The 22,122-nt window shown below is 34.6% G+C and overlaps 1 protein-coding gene and 1 pseudogene across 4 annotated transcripts in view; both read right to left on the bottom strand.

The window, feature by feature from the left end:
• Positions 1 to 22,122, bottom strand: part of Csmd3 (CUB and Sushi multiple domains 3) — a 926,836-nt gene that overhangs the window by 418,239 nt on the left and 486,475 nt on the right. The gene's annotated exons all lie outside the window — the stretch shown is intronic.
• LOC122102437 lies at positions 13,563 to 14,923 on the bottom strand (annotated as a pseudogene).

The raw sequence follows: 22,122 nt of genomic DNA, 5'->3' as shown, positions 1-22,122 counted from the left end.
CCTTGAGCTGAAGAGCACAAGGACAGCATAAAAGCCCATAGTTCAAGCCCCAGGACCAACCCCCAAAAAACAACAAAAAACAAAAACGAAAAAAAGTCATTGGTGTTAAAGTTGGAGCCCTCATCATCTACTACGTATTGTTTTCCTGAAAGACGACCTGAATACTTACAGAATAGTAAAACAAATAATGAAAACAATAGGACACTCTAGAACAAATCAATCAACCACTACCTATGATGCAAAGTAGTATAACCTAAAGAGAGTTTCTAAGTTTTGAAGTTTCTGAACAAAGCAACAATATTGAATCATTGTATGGATACATTCCAAGCTCTCTTTGCTTAATTCAAATATGTGGATGGAGGGACTATAACTAGATGTGTCTACATCACGTTTTTTTTATTAACTCTAAAAGAATCTTTTCCAGAAAATGTTGAACAGATTCTAAACAAAGGAAAAAATATAGAGAGTACACCTAGAGAAGAGCAGAAAAAAAATGTATATGATTTATCAAAAACCAAACAAAAAGAAAATTCTGTTGTAATTATTCATAAATAATTCATATGTAGTAGGAAACAAAACTTCTGATAATATTATTCATAAAAAAACAAATGTTATATGAACAAACAAGCAAGCATAGAATGGGTAGGTCTCTTCTATAAAGATAAGATAAAATACAAACATAGACAGTCTTGGCATAGAACAGTTCTGTATTATGTTACAAAGTTATTACTACTCAAGTAAAAATTTTCAGGAATGGTAATAAAAAGATGAAAAAAATTAAAAAAGGGTACTCTCAATACAAACTTTTTCAATTCTATTATAATGTCAAATTTATAATCTGCAATTTTATGGGCTTTTAATTTTATAATTTTAATTAAACAGCACTTTTGAATACCACCCATTGATAATCCCTCTGAGGTAAAGTTTAGATTCATTTTCTTCACTTTTTTCATGTTCCTCTTGATCTTTTGTGTGCAGAATGTCTTTGAATATCTTCTATAATGCTGGTTTAGTGGCAATATTTTTTTTAATGATGGAATGCTTTAAGTTACCATTTAATTATAAATTTATTTAGTTTTGCAGGATAGAATTATTTGGAATTGTTAGTGTTTGGCTTTCAGTGATTACATCATTCCAGTCCCTTCTTGCTTGTAAGGTTTCTGATGAGAAACTTGCTCTTATTTAAGTGTTCCCATGTAAGTGATCTGGCCTTTCTCACAAAGAGCCATAAGTATCTGTCTTTAGTTTCTGTGCTTAAAGTTTTTATGATTGTGTAGCTAGTAGAAAATGTGAAATCAGGAACGAACAATGGAGTAAAAGCAGACAGGCAATAATGTAATCATGTTGCTATGTGTGGTAATATATACTGAAATCTTAGATACATGTACTAAGTCTTGAAGTCAACTATAGGAATAGAAAAGAATGAAAACACTCAAGATTACAAAAAAGGTCTGGGGCTTGAACTCAGTAGTTGATTATATTCTTAAATGTTGTGGATCCCAGAGTTAACCAAAGGTGAGGAGATACAGGAAGGAGAGAGAGAGACATAGAGATAAGAGACAGACAAATAGAAACAGAGAGAGACACACAGAGAGACAGACAGACAGAGAGAAAGAAAGAACCAAGTCAACAATTCATGCACAACTGTTGATGTACCAACATCAAAGGTAATGAAAATTAAAAATTAGAAATGTTTCTATAGCATCCAAAGGAGTGATTACTTACTTTCCTAAGCTTATGAATACTTGTTATCCTATTTCTTTATTGTTTTCTTGATAAAATTGTTTTAAAGTGCATATTTAACTAATGTATTTAATTAAAAATAAATATTGGCATGTTTTCATAAGTTAGAAATTGGAAAGGTATAGATAGATTAGAAGTAGCATAAATTAATTCAATAATTTTCTTTGTGAAATAAAAAATAGTACCTAAATTTTGTTAATTAATGATAAACAGAGATGTATGCACATTTTCTTGTTTAATATTCATATTTTATCATATATTGCTTTTGTTATTAAAACAATGATTACAAAGAATTACTCAATAAAAATTAAAATAAAAAATAGAATTAATTTTGCAGAAAGGAAGTATTTCTTCTCATATTTCTGAGAAAGGTAAAAATATCTTTGTGTGCTAGTATTATAGTTGACAGGTAATGAAGCAAAATTAAATGAAGTTGTATTTGGGAGGCAAAGATCTTATTGTAAACATGGAGCAGAAATGGCACAAGAGTTTATATGTACTAGGAATTCTTTTTGAACGTTGAACACTCTTTATAGTGTTTTTTTATGTGACCTGTTTATGGAGAGAACATAAAGAAAAAACGAGAGGGTATCTCTACTGAGTAAAACAGAGCTATCAACTTGCTGTCAGAAGTTTTGGGAAATTACAATACAAAAACTACATTGTATACACTTGTATCTTTCACGTACTACCAGACATTTGTTCAACAAATATATAAGCAGTTTAATAATAACAAACTTCCATATTTCATTTCTGTCCCAAATTCTTTGTGCTTTCAATTCATCTATTTTTAAGTGGCTCAATTGTTTATATCTTTGAAATCTTCATGGAGTAAAAAACATGAATATTGTATAAAGTGCCAAAACTTATTTTGAAATATTCAAGGAATCAGAGAAAGAAAAATGGACCTTTGTGGCTGGAGAAATGGTTGAATGGGAGAAAAAAATGATGAAATATATAAACTATACACTTGGAGATAGTCAATATGACAGAAAACTATGAAAGTAGGTCAGAACTTAAGCAATGGGAATAAAATAATTATGATGGCATTTTCCAGATTATATGGGAACATAGGATTCTTTGTTCAGTCAAAGTAGTGCATAATGTTGAGGGTTCTAATTCAAAAAAGGAAGACATTTTTCAATAGACTCAGAAGTCAGGATGTAATTAACCATGTTCTTTTTCTCTGTCATGGCGAAAGTTATTACATTAATGAAGAAAAAATGTTATTTAGTGTCTCTTTTCAAAACACACAGATGTCATATTTTAATTCAAAAGATGGTAGTATTTAAAATATTTGAATAAAAGCTAAACCTTCAATTGATTAAATCAACAAGCTGTTCTCTGTGTGTCTCTGTCTCTCTCTCTCTGTCTCTCTCTCTCTGTCTCTCTCTCTCTCTCTTCCCCCCTCTCTCTTTCTATATTTGGTGAGGGTCATAGTCATTTGAATTCAAGGTTTCATGCCTGTTTTACCACTTGAATGATGGCCATAGCCTTTTTGCTTTTAATTTAATTTTTAGATATGATCTTACACATTTACTGGAACCAACCACAGACCATGATCCTCTTTATTTTACCCTCTCAAGGACCTGCAATTCAGATATGCACTATGATACTTTCATTTACAATAGCTTTCATTTATTATAAAAATCATTAATTTCTAGTGTTTATTAGCAGGGTATTCAGTAATTATTTCAGTATCATATGGGTTTCTAGTGGGAAAACAGATTTTATCCATCATTTAGGCAAGAGTGATTAATTTAATAGATGTAAATTAGATGTTCAAAGAGAAGAGCTAGGAAAATGATTGTCAGTAAGCAGACAAAAGCATTCAGAATATCAGGAATTACAAGTCATGGAAAAGCGATGCTGGTAATTTTAGCTCTGTGTAATTTTACAGTAGGCAAATTGCAGTGAGAAGTTCCAGAAACTTATGGCAAAGCCACATTATTGGACATTCAGAGAAGCTTTTAGACTTTTCATCCTCTTTAGAACAATACCTCTGTTTCTCTTTTGTTTTAAAATCCTCATCCAAGTGCTTCCCATTAGACAAATTGATACTGAATTCTGCTGGCAAGTATGTCTGTTTCCTACAGATGAAGACTTCCCTCCACACAAGGAAGAACAAACATTGTTAGAAATTAATTGGCTCTCATCACAAATTTTGATGATAATTTCTAATGACAATGAGCAAGGTAAAGACTATCGGAAAAAACTAGTTACTACCAAAGTGCCTTGTAATAGAGGAGGGGAGGAAACAATATGAGTAAATGGACTTATATAATCCAAACATGGGCAAAGGGATTTTGTCTGGGTCAATATCCTGTAATCTTAGCTACTTAGTGTGGAAATATTAGGATACTGACTCCAGACCAGGCCAAGCAACAAACTGGTGGGACTCTGTCTTAAAGAATAATGTAGATGTAAAGTTCATTTTCAACATAACATCTTGTATATCTCATTGGTGCAATGGGTCCACCTGTATCCCTATTTAAGTAATTTGTTTTTTCCTGTCCACTCCACAACTTATACCAACATCAAATACAGTGTAAACAGGGTTTATACCGTGGAGGAGGAACATACAAAGCACAAAAAATATCTTATAAATATGTTAGACACATATTTATAGAAAAAAACATTTGAGTCCTTAACTTAGGGTTCATTTCGCTTAACATCAACTTATCTGATTATTTCTGATTGTCTCAGACATATACTGGCCAGGGGTGGAGGGGTGGGGGAGGGAGATGGGAAGGGATGGGGGATGGTAAGAGGAAATAAAGGAGGAGGCAACAATGCTTGATAAGAAATACACTCATTACTTTGCCCATGTAATTGTAACCCCTCTGCACAGTATTTTCACAAGAACAAAAAAAAGAAAAAGAAAGAAAAGAAAAAAAGAATAATGTTGATTGAGTTGCATATATATGTATATATATATGTGTGTGTTTGTGTGTGTATATGTGTATGTATATATATATATGTATACATATATAAATATTCCAAGGTACATAGGAAGCAGAGTTAGTAAAACAAGTTTGTGAGATCAAACCAGGCAAAAAGCATGAGATGCTGCCTGAAAAATAACCAAAGTAAAAACAAAAGAGAACTGTGTTTGTGGCCTAAATGGTTGAACTCTTGACAAGAAAGCAAGTTTCACTGAATTTAAACCTCTATACCACTAACACACACACTCACACACATACACAAACACACATATACCATACATGCAAATGAAATACAAATAGATATTCCAGTCACATTTTTCAAAAATTAAAAGGCTGATGTATCTTTGAATGACAATGCTAACATCCAGAAAAATGAAATTGTTATAAATTCAAATCAAAACAACATTGAGATACCACCTCATCCCAGTTAGAATGGCTATAATCAAGAACTCTAATAAAAACAGATGCTGGAGGGGATGTGGACAGAAGGGAACCTTACTGTGTTGTTGGTGGGAGTGTAAAGTTGTTCAAGCACTCTGGAAAGCAGTATGGAGGTTCTTCAAAAGACTCCACATAAAGCTCCCTTATGGCCCAGCAATCCCACTGTTGGGCATTTACCCAAGTGATCACAAACAAGACCATTCTAAAGCTACCAGCACAACTATGTTTATTGCAGCATTATTTACCATAGCTAAGATATGGAACCAACCCATATGTTCCTCAGTAGATGAATGGATCAAGAAAATGTGGTATGTATACACAATGGAATTATATGCCTCCGTCAGAAAGAATGACATTGCCACATTTGTTAGGAAATGGAAAGACTTGGAAAAAATATTAAGTGAAGTAAGCCATGCCCAAAGAAACATAGCGCCTATGATTTCCCTTATTTTTAATAACTAGCATATGTCTGAGACAAGCAGAAATGGTCAGGTAAGTTGATGTTAGGCGAAATGTACCCCAAGACAAGGATTCAAACGTTTTATTCTTTCTTGCAAATGTTTCTAGCACATTTATAAGATGATTTCTTTGTTGCTTTGTATGTCCCTCCCCGACGATATAACCTCTGTTTTCACTGTATTTGGTGTTGGTATACTTTGTGGAGGGGAAGGGAAAAAACAAATCGGATACAGGTGGACCCATTGCAACAATGAGATGTACAAGTCGTTATTTCGAAAAATGAACTTTACAACTTTGGCAGGGCAGGGGAGCTTGTGCGGGGGGGGGGGGGGGCGGGGGGCGTTGGGGAGAAGCGGGGAAGAAGGGGAGGAAAATGGGAAGAGATAGGAAGGGGAAACAAAGGAGGCAACAATGTTTGATAAGAAATGTACTGATTGCCTTGCCCATGTAATTGTAACCCTTCTTTATGGTATTTTCACAATAATAAATAAATAAATAAATGATGAAAGCTTTATTCCCTTAGTAGATCCCTAATACCAGATCTCAAAAGAATGGAGAATAGAAATAAATTGTTTCAGTTTGGTTAGTAACTATCCAAACAAAATGGTAAGACATATTACTACGTCAATTTTTTCATCATTTGTTTTCAAAACTACAAACTCTAGTTATGTGAAAAGGGAGTAAAAATACAAGTCACTCATTTTTAACATATATTTAAAGCAGGTGATATAAAAATACATTAAACTTGCAACAGGTGCTTGTACCAGGTACAGAGGTTTGTCTTCTGTGATAGTGAAATAAAATTATCTCAAGAACTTCTAGTAAACTTCAGATAAATATTTAAAATTGTCTTCTTTCCTAAAAGAATAAATATATGCCAGATGCAAATGGCTCACACCTATAATTATAATTTCTCTGGAGCTTGAGATCTGAGAATTGCAGATTCAAAGCCATCCTGGGATGGCAAGATTGGAGGATTCTAACTGAGAATTAGATAACTTTCTTTTTTGTCTCATGTGATTTGATGGAGGGACCTTTACACTAAACCTCATAATTTTCCTTCATGGAAGAGCAATTTCCAGAAATAGAAAGTATAAGAAAAATTCCCATGAGTGTAATTTATATTACCATTTGCTTTTCTTGGAAGGAAGTTAATAATGCAATTGTCTTGGCATGGTCTTCTAAGCTGTACATATTCTACATTAGAACACCAGATTCAGTAGGTATTGAATTGAGGACTGTATTTTAGAACTTTTCTTTTCCTCTGTTTTACTAGTTTTCTTTTTGTTTTTGTATTTATGTATGTGAGTGTGTGTGTGTGTGTGTGTGTGTGTGTGTGTGTGTGTGTGTGTATTTCAGTACTGAGGCTTAACCTCAGGGTCTAGGCAATATTCTTTAGGATTTTTGTTCAAGATAGTGTTTCTACCTCTTGAGCCCCAACTTCACTTCCAGCTTTTCAAAGTTGGAAGTGGGAAAACGCAATACAGATATGGCAAGTTGTTTTTATTAGAATGTCTCAATGAAACTTTAAGGGCACATGATCTAAGAAACAATGATATTCCTGAATACCTGCACAGTATTAGCATTTTGTGATATTTTGTTTTAGTTCTTGTTGAAAACTATTTAAAACTATTAAAAAATCAAAGTTTTCATTGTTAACATGGAATTATTCATCTATTTTGATTATTCTATAAAATGCATCTATTTTCATTATACATTTTCTGTGTCTGCCTGGTTCTTAATTTCTTTTTTCAGTGAACCGAGTTCTCTGTTGGATGAATGTCGAACCACTGATTTTCAATTTCTTTAAAATCTTTATTGTTATGTACATGAGAGGTGATTTCTATGTTCCCTTCAGGGTAAAAGAGAACCCTGTGGTCTACAAATAAGATATTTTTCATATTGGTACTTTCAACCAAACAAATTATACACATTAAATATTCTTTTTAAAACTTAATTTTACTTCATATCTCTTATATGACAAATCATGAAGTATTCTGATTGGCTAGTTATGTTAAGGCTTTGGTCTAATCTTAACATGAATCTGTGTTACATAAGCTCAACTTGTTGCTTTAACCAACAGAAAAATTGCACAACTAGAAGAGATAACCAGAGGAAAACTAATCTAAAAACATGTTGTGAATCTACATAAACCCATAAGTTATTTGCCAAATAACTTAATTTATCTAAGTTTCATATCCTTGTATGCTAGTCAGGAAAGAAAAATTCTCATTCTAGGTGCTGTTATAAAGCATTACAAAACAACACATTTGAAGTTTAATAGGTAACACATACAATAAGTCCTCAATAATGCAGTTTATAATGGGGACAATATGTACTTAAACAAACTTAAGCTATGATTTACAAGACTTTCAGATTCACTCTGAAAATTGTTTTTGGGGTTTTGTGTTTGTGTTTATCTAGGATTGCATAACAATTGAGAAATAATCAAACATTTAATCTCTAACTATGCATTAATCCAAGTTTTAATCTATATAGAAATGCTTTTTTTTATAAAAATAATAAATATTTCCATTAGAGTAATAATGATATTCCTAGCTTTAAGGTTCCATGCTACTCTGCTGCGTAAACTTGGCATTAATTGAAGCTATTAATAGTAAAGAGTCAACATATAGAAATATTGAAAAAAATCCCTGTTGGATCTGACTTTCAGATTTTATAATAAATCAGTAGGAAGATAATTAAGAAAATAGATGTCCTTCTGTTTTTCTGCAACTGATCACAAGGATAATATTGCATTGAAGAACAATTCTGGTCTCAAGTAAATGGAATACAACAATAAAATAATTGACAATACAACAATAAAATAATCATTTCCATCCTACTTAGTAACTAAGGTCTATAATAGACCAGAACTCTAAGGGGAAATGATAAGACCAATTCAGTAGATAGCTGTGAGGTTAATGCGCTTGAATCATGAATTTTATGACATATATGTCACATGTAATTGGTAACCTATGAAAAAAACTCTGTACTATAGAAAGATGAGAGAAGATGTTCTTAACTTTTTATTTTACATATTCCGTTCAAGTCCTAGTAAAATCTAAACTCATATTTCAAATTGATATAAGAAAGCCTCAGTGGCAAAATGACAAAATTTACACTGCATTGCATTATATAGAAATAACCTTTCAAACTGTAATTGATTTCTGCTGTATGATTAAATTTCTGTTGGCAATACTTAAAGAATAACTGCCAAACAGCAATTGCATATGGTGACAGAATACAAAAAATTGCAATAGAACACTCATTCTGTGTTTGATTAATGTATAGAGTACCATATACTATTCAATTTGCAAACAATAAGTTGATTTTATTTGAAAATTATGATTATAGAGTGTGTTATTTGCTCAGCTTCCAGTTATTTACTGTAATTTTCTTTGTCAGAATATAATCTTGATTGAAAGAAATCTTATACATAAGAAAGATCCCATCTGGTAGTAATAGCAACCATTCCCAGAATAATATTTATTACTTGTTTAGTATTGTATATGTCAGGCATTTTTTAAGTATTTTATTGTGATCATCTCAATAATTCTATGAGTTACTGCTATTAACCACATGGTACAGGTAGGAGAATACTTAGGCAAATGAGTCATTTCCTATGCTTCTATTGATACCAAGTATTGGAATCCCAAGTTAAATCAGTTCATATAACGCTAACACAACTTTCTTAACCTTTGTGTTATCTGCTCCTCCACACACTGCTCCTCCATATATAAAAGCCCAACTGCACAAGACAATTCAATCATCAATTTTGCTTAAAATGTAAAGAATATGCTATTTCCATAATAATAATCAATCAAGCATACAGATTTTAGGTCAAAATAAAAATTTTTTTCTTATCTAATTATGTAGACTGGTTAGTTTGACTTTTAGTTTGCAAACCCAGTCATTGGTGGAGTAAGGAGAGTGGGAGGGGAATGTACCAAGAAAATTTTAAGGAAGCACTTGGTTATTTGTTGAGACAATATAAAGGATGATATATCAGCTTTCATTTTTTCTTCTTTTTCCTTCACATTATACTTAATTTCTCTATTATCCATAGCTAAGAAGCTTATTCTGCCACTTCTATAAAAATGTATCACAAAAAAAAACAAGAAAAGATCTGTCTGGGCTGGAAGGTGGCTCAGTGGTAGAGTGGTTGCCTTGCATGTAAGAGGCCCTCAGCCCCTCAGCACCACATAAGCAGAAAAAGCCAGAAGTGGCACTGTTGCTCCAAATGGTAGAACACCAGCCTTGAGCTGAAGAGCCTGAGGGACAGCACCCAGGCCCAGAGTTCATACCCAATGACCAACTAAAAAAAGATCATGTATCAACATAGCAGGTTCTAAATATTTCATTTAAAATGTGAAATATTTTTGTTAATTGTTTAAGAGTCAATAAATAAATTCTACAATGAAAGTATTCTTACTTTCAAATTTCCCCTGGAAATGAAGTGAGTTTTAAGAGTAGTGTGGCACCTTACACCGACGGTGTATTTCTATTTAGTAGACGGATGTCCACTCAGAACTGCAGCATCAATATTCAACTGAAGCAGGGATTTCCAGTCCTGGCTGCTCTTCCAGAGAATGGTTCAGAGGATCCCCAAGAGTGTTGTAACTAACGTGTTTTAATGTGAGTGAGAGAAGTTTGTAAGACACTGCCAATAATATCTATTCCTGGAAAACATTGTCCTTTTAAGCCACAGTACAAGAAAATAGTCTGCTTTGTAAAGGTGTGTGTATTTGAGTAAACTCCCCAGAGTTGTAACATCTACAACTTTTCTTTACTAATATAGGAAGAAAAACAGTGATCAAAAAATATTGGGCTGATTAAAAGGTAGCTCACATTATTTTAAAGAAGCATATGACACTGGAGGCGTATATATAAAGAATATATGATAGACTTGCTCGTTATTGAGAGAGTTTAATATTTTAACCTGTCTTCTATGACAATATAGCAGTATTTTGGTTTCCAAGTAAATCACTGGAATCTATGTTAGGTTAGAGTCTCTGGGAAATTTTTCTTTCATTTATTTTAAATACATTTTTATTGTAAAAATGCTGTACAGAGGGGTTACAGTTACATGAGCAATGAGTGAGTACATTTCCTATCAAGCTTATTGCCTCCTCCTTTGTTTTTTCTCCTACCAGCCCTTCCCTCTCACCTCCACAACTACACCTCCTAAATTGTAAATTTTGCTTTTCCACATAGTGTCTTGTACATCTCATTGCTATAATGGGTCAACTTGTATCCCTATTTAAGCATTTTGTTTTTTCCCTTCCCCTCCCCAAATTAGAGAAGTGTATATACAAGAAATTTGGAAGAAATTTTCTTTTTATGATTGTTACCTCTCTTTTATGTTTCTGATCAAGTATAAATTATGACAAAGGTATTTGCCAAAATTATTTTATAATTTTATATAATAGTTATTAAATGTTTATTGTAGTAATCAATAGGATTTTTAAAGCCTGTGACTAATTTGCATTTTCAAAATCATACCATTTAAAAACTAAAATTATACATTTATTTAAAAACACTTTTGTGCATTTATTTGTTTTTACTTACAATTTGTACACAGGTGCTATTGTTTCCAATGCATTATGCTATATCTGCATGCCTATGTGTGTGTATATGCGAACAAGTTGGAATAAATGGAATTGGCATTACTGTCTTTTAGTGGACCCCTTCTTCCATTAAGTGGGATTTCATGAAAGTGAATGTTAGTTCACAAGATAAACTGTGTACAAAATAGGGTATTTACAAGCGTGATTCCATTCTTGAAAAGTTTATTACCAGTCTCAACTATTGGTTACTTTCCATTGACAATAGAGGTCATTTAACATAGATGTTTTGCATATGTCACCACCAGATGGCATTCTTGGGTCTGTAGTCAGGCACAGACATTTCTGAATTAAGAACTACTTCATTAAGTGAATCTTCTTAGCAAAAATGTGTCGGTATCATTTTTATAAATGTGTTATCAATTAGGTGCAAGTGCTTAAAGATATTTAGTTCTGGTTGCTTCTTTTATTCACTTCAGGAAATTTCTTTCATTTTTCACACTTTATGTTGCCATCTAAAAATAAATGCTATTGGACTAGAGGCTCCATTGAAACAATACATAATATGAAGCAGCTGTCTGTCCATGGCACTGTGGAGAAAGTGCTGCTATAGCAATGAATCCTCAATGCTTTTAAATAGCATCACACAGAAGAGAACTATGCAGTAGGGTTCCTTAACTGACTTCTAATTAATTCAATGGCCGAATTCACTGTTTATTTCCATGTCCATGTGGACATACTGAAAATAAGTAGTGGGTAGGAGCCAACAAGAAATACTGAGAACTTCTGATTTTATTATAGATTATAAGGAACAAACTGTAAAATATTGAGGTTCTTTTCTAGTAGGTTATCTTTGAACTGGTTTATGTTAAGATCTTTTACATTTGATAAAGTTAAATGGAGTGGTGTAGATATCAGTGAGCACAAGATGATATTTTACTATATGTTACTGTAACTTATGGGACTTTTTTCTCAATGAGATGCATGGTTGAAATGTTTAGCAATGGGGAGTAAAACATACAGAGAAATCAGTTGCTATTTATCAATTGTGAAAAAAAAAGATTTAATGGCTTATATAATAATCTATAGCATCAATATTTTCAATATTTGAATCTATATTTTGGCATTTTATATATTCAAAATAAATAATTAAAAAGCATTTGTTATTAAGATTTGGAAATTTGAAACTGAAGATGACTTTACAAATGAGGTTAAGGAATATATTTGTGGGTTTTTTTTTCACTTGATAAAGTTTATTTTTAAGTGTTTTGTTTTGCTTTTGTGTCCGGTTGTGGGGCCTGAACTCTGGGCCTGGGTGCTGTCCCTCACCTCTTCACCTCAAGGCTAGCACTCTACCACTTGAGCCACAGCGCCACTTCCAGCTTTATTCTTTTTGCTTATATGGTGCTGAGGAATAGAACCCAGGGCCTCATGCACGCAAGGCAAGCACTCTACCAATGAGCCACCTTCCCAGCCCGCTAAAGCTTATTTTTAAAAAAGAATAATAATTTATACCTTTGGCAAAATAAAAGAACTTGTAATATAAATGTTTCTTAGAAAACTATGAAAAGATAACATAACAAATATTAATAAATCAATATAACACTGCAGCAAAAATAATAATGATTCTATTGCTATGACAATTGAAGATATTTCTGGCTTTTACCCAGCAATATTTCTGGAAGGTTCTCTGCATTCTTCCTTTCTCTTAAAAATGAAATGTGCTTTTATTTTAAGAACACCTAACACTTACAAGTCTAAATTTAGGAAGTTGATCAAGGTTATTTATGTGTGTCACAAAATAATTCTTTACCAAAAAAGTTTATAAATGTTTCTGTTCCTGATCCTTAAAATACAATTTTTTGCTAAAATGTTTAGAGTATGATTAACCAAATACGAATGTCCTCAATTTCTTTCTGGTTATACCTCTCTTGCAAAAAGTGAGATGTACAGGCGATGAGGGAGTAGCAAGAGTTGGACGTCGGACCTGACTGGAGAGCATACTGTTACTCTCAGCATTGAAGAAATGGCCGGGGACACAGCTCCTCACCAATTTTTGGTTTCTCCCATCCTGAACTCTTATCTTTCTTGTCTTGATGACTTTCTAGTAAACTCTGTCCCTATCAGGTACTCTCAGGATTTAAGAAAAAAAAAAAAAAGGAAGAAGTCACAGGAAGGAGACACCTGAATGAATTAGTGAGTCACTCCATTGGGATGCAGTAAGGGAGAGAACTGGAAGTTCAGAGTATGAACTCGAATGTGACTGAGAAAAGCAAGAACAATCTGAAAACTTGCATGTGGTGCATGTTGAAGCCCTGTTCCAGTAAAGGCATCAGACTTCCTGGGGAGCAGCAGAGTTCAGTCAGGTCCTCCTTGGATGTGACAAGTGTTCAGAATAGACGAGAACTTACTTGTCACACTCCTCCAGATTCCCGTCAGTACAGTGATAATGCTGCTCACAGAACTGGATCCGGCTGCAGGCCTCCAGCATCATCACCTCTGGGACTGTGATCACCACTCGGAAGAAATTCGGATACTCGAAGCACGTTGCTGGAGGCAATGGACAGATTGCTCAGCCACCAACTGCCCCGTGAACTCCACGTCGTTCTCAAATTCTGGGAAATGGTGCATCTCAATGCCAACCATGAGGTACATGGCCCCAGAGGGGCGGACTGGCTGGAGTCCAGGGATGGCCGCCAATGTTGCATAGCACAGAGCAGCATTGGACTTGAGGAAACTTAGGGTGTGTGGTAGAACTCTTGAGGGGTACGACGGAGGATGCTTTTCAGAGCTCCCTGGACAATGGTACAGGGACCCAAGATTCGCTGACTCAGCTTCACCAGCCCATCTCAGATCTCATTGCCAAGAATATCTCTTCGGTCATGGATGAGGATCCAGCCCATCTTCCAGCCAGGAACCAGCCAGCGCTTGGCCAACCCGCCACAGGACAGAATGGGGACATGGGTGCTGAGAGTGGCCAAGGGTTCATATTTGCAATCTGAAAACACCATGTCCCCATAGATCTCATCGGCCAAGATGGGAACACACTGCCTTGCAGCCAACTCCAGGATCTTCTGAAGGTGACTCTTCCTGAACACCAACCCACAGGGGTTTGATGGGTTGTTGACAACCAGGCAAGCTGTCTTTTCATCAATCAGAGATTCCAGTTGTTTCAGATCAATTTCCCAAGACTGCTCAGGCAATAGATTGTAGAGTTTGACCTCCATTCCCATAGATTCAGCCAAAGTCCTGTAGAGAGAAAATCCAGGTCTCGGAACAAGGATGTTTTGTCCTGGGTTGGCCAACACAGCTAGACAAAGTTCAATAGCCTGACTACAGCCACTTGTCAGAATGACATCTTTAGCTTCCAGCGGTGCCTCAGGACAGTGGTAATAGGAAGCAATCTCCTCCCGGCAGGACAGGTAGCCAATGGACGGGGCGTAGACATTGTATTTCCCCTAGTCCAGAGAGTCTTTCATTGCTTGGTTAACTTCAGGGTCTGTGGTCAGATTTCCAAACACAGTAGGGTCTCCGATGGACAGAGAATCATGGTTTTGTTTGGATTCGGCTTGACCTTCATGCTGTCCATGATGGCCCGAATGGGATTGAAAGTTTGATTGGCCATGTCAGAGGGCCTCACCGATCACCGGGGCTTCCTGCCTTTCATTTTTCCTGGCAATGAGCTTCTCCCCCCGATGTTGACATGCACATCCAGAACTGGAGGCAGACTGCTATATTGCTGCTCATCTGAATCATGTAGGAGTCCATCCCCACGAAGCCCTTCCACAAATAGGAGAAGCAGTTCCAATGAGACAAACCTGAATGCTCACCAGTTCTCTAACCAGAATAGGAATATATTTGTGTAAGTTAATCTTTTTAGACTTCAGGGAAAACTAGTGTTAGCACTGAGTTGAGTGGGCATCAGAGGGAAGTTACAAATAGGCAGTAGGGAAAATTATTCTATGTCTAATATGCTAATATGTGTGTGTGTATCTACATACTTATATATACCTAAAGTACATGTATGTTGGACCTAGAAAACATATATACATACATATACATCATATACATTATATTTACATTATATATACATATGTATTATTAATATAATGAAGATGGGGAAAGAGAGAATATGATATCTGTTCAAGAGAAGAAAATTGGTAGTGGCACAGTGAATGATGGGTAATAAGAAAAAAAAGAGAAAATGGTAGAGAGGATTGTCATACAATACAATTAGGATATGTGAGAAAAAACAGTATGTGGGGGTCAGAAGAACTTGTCATATAAATAAGGAGAAATGGAAGTAGCACTTTCACTCAAAGTGACAAAGTACTAGTATTGAAAAAATGAGCTCTGGGTCAGCATACAGACCCTGAGTTCAAGCTCCATGACTAAATAATACTAAGAATAAGAATATATATATATATATATATGTCGAGAGAGAGAGAGAGGGACAGTCAGACATAGACAGACAGGTAGATAGATAGATAGATAGACAGAAAATATACAAACAGATAAATAGTATTACAACATACTAACTTAGCCAAGGATTATATATAAGGGATAAAAACAGTTGTTAAAGGTAAGAATGTAAAGGGATTGACTCAGATTGATATAGATTTTATCTTTACCCATTGAAAGAATGACTTTGAGAAAACTAAGCAATCAAACTGGAGTCTATATTAATTGTCAGACAACAACTATCTAACACGTAGGCTTAAATGTTAAAAAGAGGATTTATTTGAATTTGAAAAATCCTTTAGAGCTGGTGGCAGGAGGAATTAGCATTGATGTGGAAACTGAAAGAAAAAGGAAAGGGTGAGATTTAGGTTAATGCAAGTTGAATATGATAATTAGGATTTTGAATGCATGAGACTGACATTTTTGGATCAAGTACCTGAGTCAGGACATTTTCTTGGAGAGTGAAACAAGCGGCTGCTGAAATGTGATTTGTAAACTGTGCATCAAGATATATCTTTCATCACAGTTCTATTGCCCATATCCAATTCATCTCCTGACCGTTCTGAATTCAGTGGACAGTTCTTCAAGTGCTTATTATGACTAAGGACTTCTTTCTTGTTTTTCACTTTCATCTTCAGGTCCTAGTTTTTAAGTTTCATTTTTTTTTTTTTTTACTGGATTTCGTATGTTAGTTCATGCCAACTCTTTCTGTGAGTCTTTATAAGCAATTCCATGTAAGCAATGTGTTCTACCATATATTTTTCCATGTTCATTGATGTTCATTGAATCTCAGTACTACTACCACAAACTTAACCTGTCTCCAAAACTATTTTTGGATGATAACTAATTGAGTATCTCTAGTCCTTTGTTTCCAGTAGTGCTTCATGATTTGGAGCCAGGTGTACGATCTCACACATGAAATTTTAGCTACATGGGAGGTGGAGATAAAGAGAATCTCAGCTCCTGACCAGTGGAAGCAAGATTCTGTCTCAACAAACAATCTAGGAGCTGGATTCATATATATGTATGCATATATGTATGCATATATGTATGATTATATGTATGTATATATGTATACATACTATATATGAATATCACAAGTTATTTGGGAGGCATATATAAAGAATTATGGACTGAGACTAACTTTAGGAAAAAAGCAACATCACCCTACCTGAAAAACAAATAAAGCAATAAAAAGGGCTGAGAAAATGGCTCACCATGGTAGAGCACCTACCCAGCAAGAGCTTGCCCTGAATTCAAACCAAGAAAGAAAAAGCAAAACAGCAACTTGATCATCTCAATCAGTAACTTATCTTCCTTTTCTATCTGACTTGAAGAACCCTCCATATATTTTTTACTTCATTTGGTGGAGTTTTCTATGATATGCAGGATTTCTATGGGATCAGTCATTATATTGGAGCGTTCTCATTTCTGTCTACCCACCATCAAATGTTGAGCTATCAGGTACACAGATGTATTCTATGAAGAAAGTAATCACACACATTAAATAAAATAGCTTACGGAAGCTTAACTGACTTGTCTTGACTCTAAGCCACATTACCTCATTCTGTGAAGGATAAGAATAATTAAATTGCCCAGAAGGAAAGCTCCTCCTGCAGTATATTTTTGGTAAGAAGTTGTAAAGTAAGATTAAACATAATAGAGGTCTCTGTCTTTATCTAGGGTTAGATAACAATATCTCTTTTCTCCTTTATTTTTAATATCTCCTAGGAGTTTTACCTTTCTGTTACATGTTGTATTTGATAACAAAAATACCACACATATTTAACAACAAATTGCTTCCATAAATAAACATACCAGCAACTAATACTTAAGAAAAAATATTAATGATAGCTCTGCAACCTTTTTGGGGAAAAAATACCTAGCAAATTTACTTATTGTGATGTATTTAGCAAGTGGACAGTACTCAGAAAAGGCAAAACCATTGTGATAGAATTTGCCTTGTTCTTCGTGGCCTTAGAGGAAGAAGGATGGATTTCCTTTGATAGTTGGTCATTTTGTTATGTTAGGGAACATTTAATTCAAAGAAACAAATGATACCAGAAAGGCAAAAATTATGCTCTAACTTGCGACATCCATCTTTCTAATGGCACAGCAAACTGCAGTCATTAAGATCTCTGAAATTAGAATTGGGGGGTTTAGATCCCAGCTCAACTACTTGCTAAATTTTCACCCTTTAGAGTAACACTCTAAAACAATTGCATAATGTAAATAATGGCTTAGCTTACAAGTTTTTTTGTAAAGAAGAAATGACAATTAAGGAGGGCCTAATTTGTTGGAAAGAACAGTGGATTGATCATTAATAATTTTTTTCTATCTTATATTTTGGGTTTGATAAAGCAAAATAAAGGAAAGAGATAAATTGTGCAAGAAAATCATTGGAAATAAGGCAGAAAGTATGAGGTTACTGTGAAGATACACTGGAAGAGAAAATAAAGAAGTAAATTAAGCTTATAAGGATTTATAGAAAAAATAGCAATGACTTAGACATGATGTTATAACCTGACATTAGGTGATTTGCAGAGAGTGGGGGAGGTTATTTGCTGGGGATTGGGAGGGGTGTTGAGGAATTGCAACCGGAAGGCAGTCCATTGTAACAATGAGATGCATAAGACATTATGTTGAAAACAAACTTTATAGCTTGGGGGAGGGGGAGAGAGAGAAATTGATGAGGTGGTGAGGGAAGGGATGGAAAGGGAAAAACAAAGGAGGAAGTAACAATGCTCGACAGGAAATGTACTCATTACCTTACTCATGTAACTATAACTTTGTACAGTATCTTTACAAGAAAATATATATTAATAAAAAAGAATCACTAGCCAGATGAAATCATATAAAATAAAACAAAAATATGGGATGATACCCCACACTAGTCAGGTTAGAAAATGACCAGTGATTTCTGAAAGAAATTGGTGGATAAGACACGGACACTGGGATCATATGACTTGGGTCTAAAACATGAATTGGCTCTTATTTAGTTATGTGACCATATACAAGTTACTGAGTCTCTCTGTGTCTCAGTTTCTTTGTCTATAAAGACTGGTTAGTAACCCAATCAACCTTAGTATAACAATTTGAATTTCAAATTAATCAAATAGAGCACTAACTAAATAAGCAATAGCATAATAGCTATTCATTGCACTCCAATTATGAGTAGTACTATTATTTTAAATAAAATCCAAAACTATAAATTCCTTCAATCTTTTTTTCTACTTACGTATCTGTTCGTCATTGTACTAAAAATGTAAATTTGAATAGTGTTCCATTTAATGAATTCCTCTCTCCCTTCTTCCCTCCCTTCTTTCCTTCCTTCCTTCCTTCCTTCCTCCTTCAGTCACTCATTCCCTCTGTCCCTCCTCCCTCCCTTTCCTTCCTTCCTTCCTTCCTTCCTTCCTTCCTTCCTTCCTTCCTTCTTTCCTTCCTTCCTTCCTTCCTTCCTTCCTCCATCAGTCATTCCTTCCCTCTGTCCCACCCTCATTCCCTCCTTCCCCCTTCCTTCTTTCCTTCTTCCCTTCTTTCCTTCCTTCCTTCCTTCCTTCCATCCTTCCTTCCTTCCTTCTTTCTTACAAAACATACAAAGCCAGCTAAGACACCACATAGAGTCCCCCATGGCCCGTGTTACTATCTCTTCGGTTCTTCTAGCACAGACATGAAGGGAACTTTGCTGCTCTATAAAAACATTTTTATTAGTAACATTTTAGGGAAAATATTAATTATGATCCAAATTCTTCATCATCTTTTGAAAATAAGTGGGTGAGTTTCAAATCTGGTGAGTATGATGGAAATAATAGAAAATATATGGACATATTCTTAGTAAGTTTATTTTTATGCATACCATGTCTGTAACCTTTTTGAGACATAATTGACTAAGAATTATTCAAAGGAGTTTTACTTATATATTATTACTTAGAGATGAAATTTCCCTCAATCAGATTTTGACTGTTAATAAATGAATCCTCATTTGACTTTTTCATGGTAAATATTATAATTTTTTCATTTGGCTAGAATCAGAATTACATATGAAAAAGTATTTACTTGATGGAAACAATAAATTATTTATATATATACATGTTCATACATACATACATATATACATGGGTATATACATGTTTACACATGCAGGTTATACATATATATATATATATATATATATATATATATGTGTGTGTGTGTGTGTGTGTGTGTAATTTTTATTACCATAAGAGTAGAATTTCTCAAAATTTCTAAGATGATGGCCATATGACTAAAATAAGACAAACTCATTTGCTCATCTAGAAATCAAAGACTGATACTGTAGCTTATTTTGTGTACAACTGAACGTTTCATCGAACCAAAATTAAACTAGACTTCTATCAATAGCAAGTTGTATATGACAGAAGCCAAAATGAAGAATACAATTTTAAGTTAAAAATGTATAGATAGATGAACAGTTGTAGTTTTCAATTTAATTAATATTACCAAATACAATGCACAGGTTGCCGGTGGCTCACGCCTGTAATCCTAGCTACTCAGGAGGCTGAGATCTGAGGATCATGGTTCAAAGCCAGCCCGGGCAGGAGAGTCCATGAGAATCTTATCTCCAATAAACCACTAGAAAACCAGAAGTGACGGTGTGGCTCAAGCAGTAGAGCACTAGCCTTGACCTGAAAAGCACAGGGACAGTGCCCGAACCCAGAGTTCAAGCCCCACGACTGACAAAAAAAAAAAATAATAAGTCATTGGTATGGCTTGAAAGCTAGTCCACTCTGACAATTATGTTGAAATATAATTGCTAATAAACAATATAGTAATATTGGACCCATAAGATGTGACTGTTCAAATCTTTCCATATCCTTACAAACGAGGCGATATCATTCTTTCTGATAGAATCACAGAATCACATTGTGTATGTATACAACGTTTTCCTGATCCATTCATCTATGCAGAGGTGACTGTCTTATGAAGGTTTCATGTTCTTGGTGGGTTTACTGCCTTTAGAAAATAATTCACATCATGGAATGTTTTTGTTGGCCCTTCCACCTTCTGTGTGCTACAGAACTAGCCTTTTTATTTTTTAAAAGCAGAGTAAACCCTCAGAAGGGGCCAAATATATTGGTTCTTGACCTTGTACTTCCTAACCTTCACAATAACTCTTTCTGATGTGTTATCTAGTTTTAGGGTTTCTTAACAGACAAATACATTTAAATGTCAAATGCAGTGAATGTTGCCTTGTTCACTCATGGTCAGATATAATGAAAATATTTCACTTACTCTGTTCCAAAATATCCATCAGAATTTTATTACTTGACTCTGAACTGACCTTTATACTTCATTATTAAACATTCATAACAAAAGAAAAAATGAGCTATATTTAATTTTTAGGAACACAGAGCATTTAGAAAAATATGGAAATCAGAAGAAGGAAATCCAGAAATTATTCATATCCTGATAGTAACAGCTATTTCCCTCTGACCTATTCATGTAATTCTGTTGGCCTCCAGTTTGTTATTTGTAAACTAGCATTTCAACCTGATAAATTCTATGTCTTCTGCCAAATTTATGTCTCAGGATTGCATGAATATTCCATGGGAAAAAAAGATGTTAGCCTGATTCAGAATCTCCTTCATACTTCATATGTGACCTAACACTTCAACACTAACAGGTAAAATAATACTGTCTCCACTATTTGATTGTGAAAGACAAAACAAAACAAAACAACAAAACCCCAGAGACTACCTGAAAGATTATGAGTGTAAAGAGTTCATGAGAGGAATCAATACTACATCTCTGAAAAAATAATCAAGCAGTAAAGTATGTATAGAACATAAAAGCAAAAGCAAAATCACTTTGGTAGGTAGGCCAGAGACAGTGATTCATTCTATAATCCCAGCAACCCAGAAAACAGACTTTAGAAGGATCATGGATGGAAGCCAGTTTATGCAAAACTCATGGAGATACTATCTCAACAAACAAGCCAGAAATGTTAGTTTCCAGTATGATGGTGTGAGTCTGGCCCAGAAAAAAAAAGTGTGAAGCTTTGTCTGAAAAATTAATATACAAAATGGCTAGGGGCCGGACACCAGTGATAGAAGGACTGATTGTTCAAAAGCCTAGTATTGCTCCACTTCTCCACCAAAAAACTTTCATAAACAAAAGTTGAATATTAAATGTCAGAATACCATAATCGTGTTGGGACTTGGCATTTCCCAGCTCTGGCTACCAGAAGGTGACTTAGAAGTGTGACTTAGAAGTGTGGCAGTCTCAGAGAGCATCAATTGTGCTATAGATACACATATGTACTTAAAGGCTAGGACTCATGCTGAATATAACAAGAAAAACAAGGGGAAAATGTGCAGGGGAGAAACAGAAATTGTAGATATGAGTATAGAAGAGGAAGTACAGAAGGGAGCCTTCTCCAGCCACGAACAGCATGTATGAAATATGAGTAAGAACAGGAAAAGTCAGCTTCATCTGAAAACTATTACTGTAGTAAATTAGAAAGGGAA

Source organism: Dipodomys spectabilis, unplaced genomic scaffold (genome assembly GCF_019054845.1).
Source record: "Dipodomys spectabilis isolate Male_0828 unplaced genomic scaffold, ASM1905484v1 ptg000783l, whole genome shotgun sequence".
In the NCBI taxonomy this organism is placed as follows: Eukaryota; Metazoa; Chordata; class Mammalia; order Rodentia; family Heteromyidae; genus Dipodomys; species Dipodomys spectabilis.
Note: the sequence above shows the minus strand (reverse complement) of the source record. Positions and strands in the feature narration are given on the sequence as shown.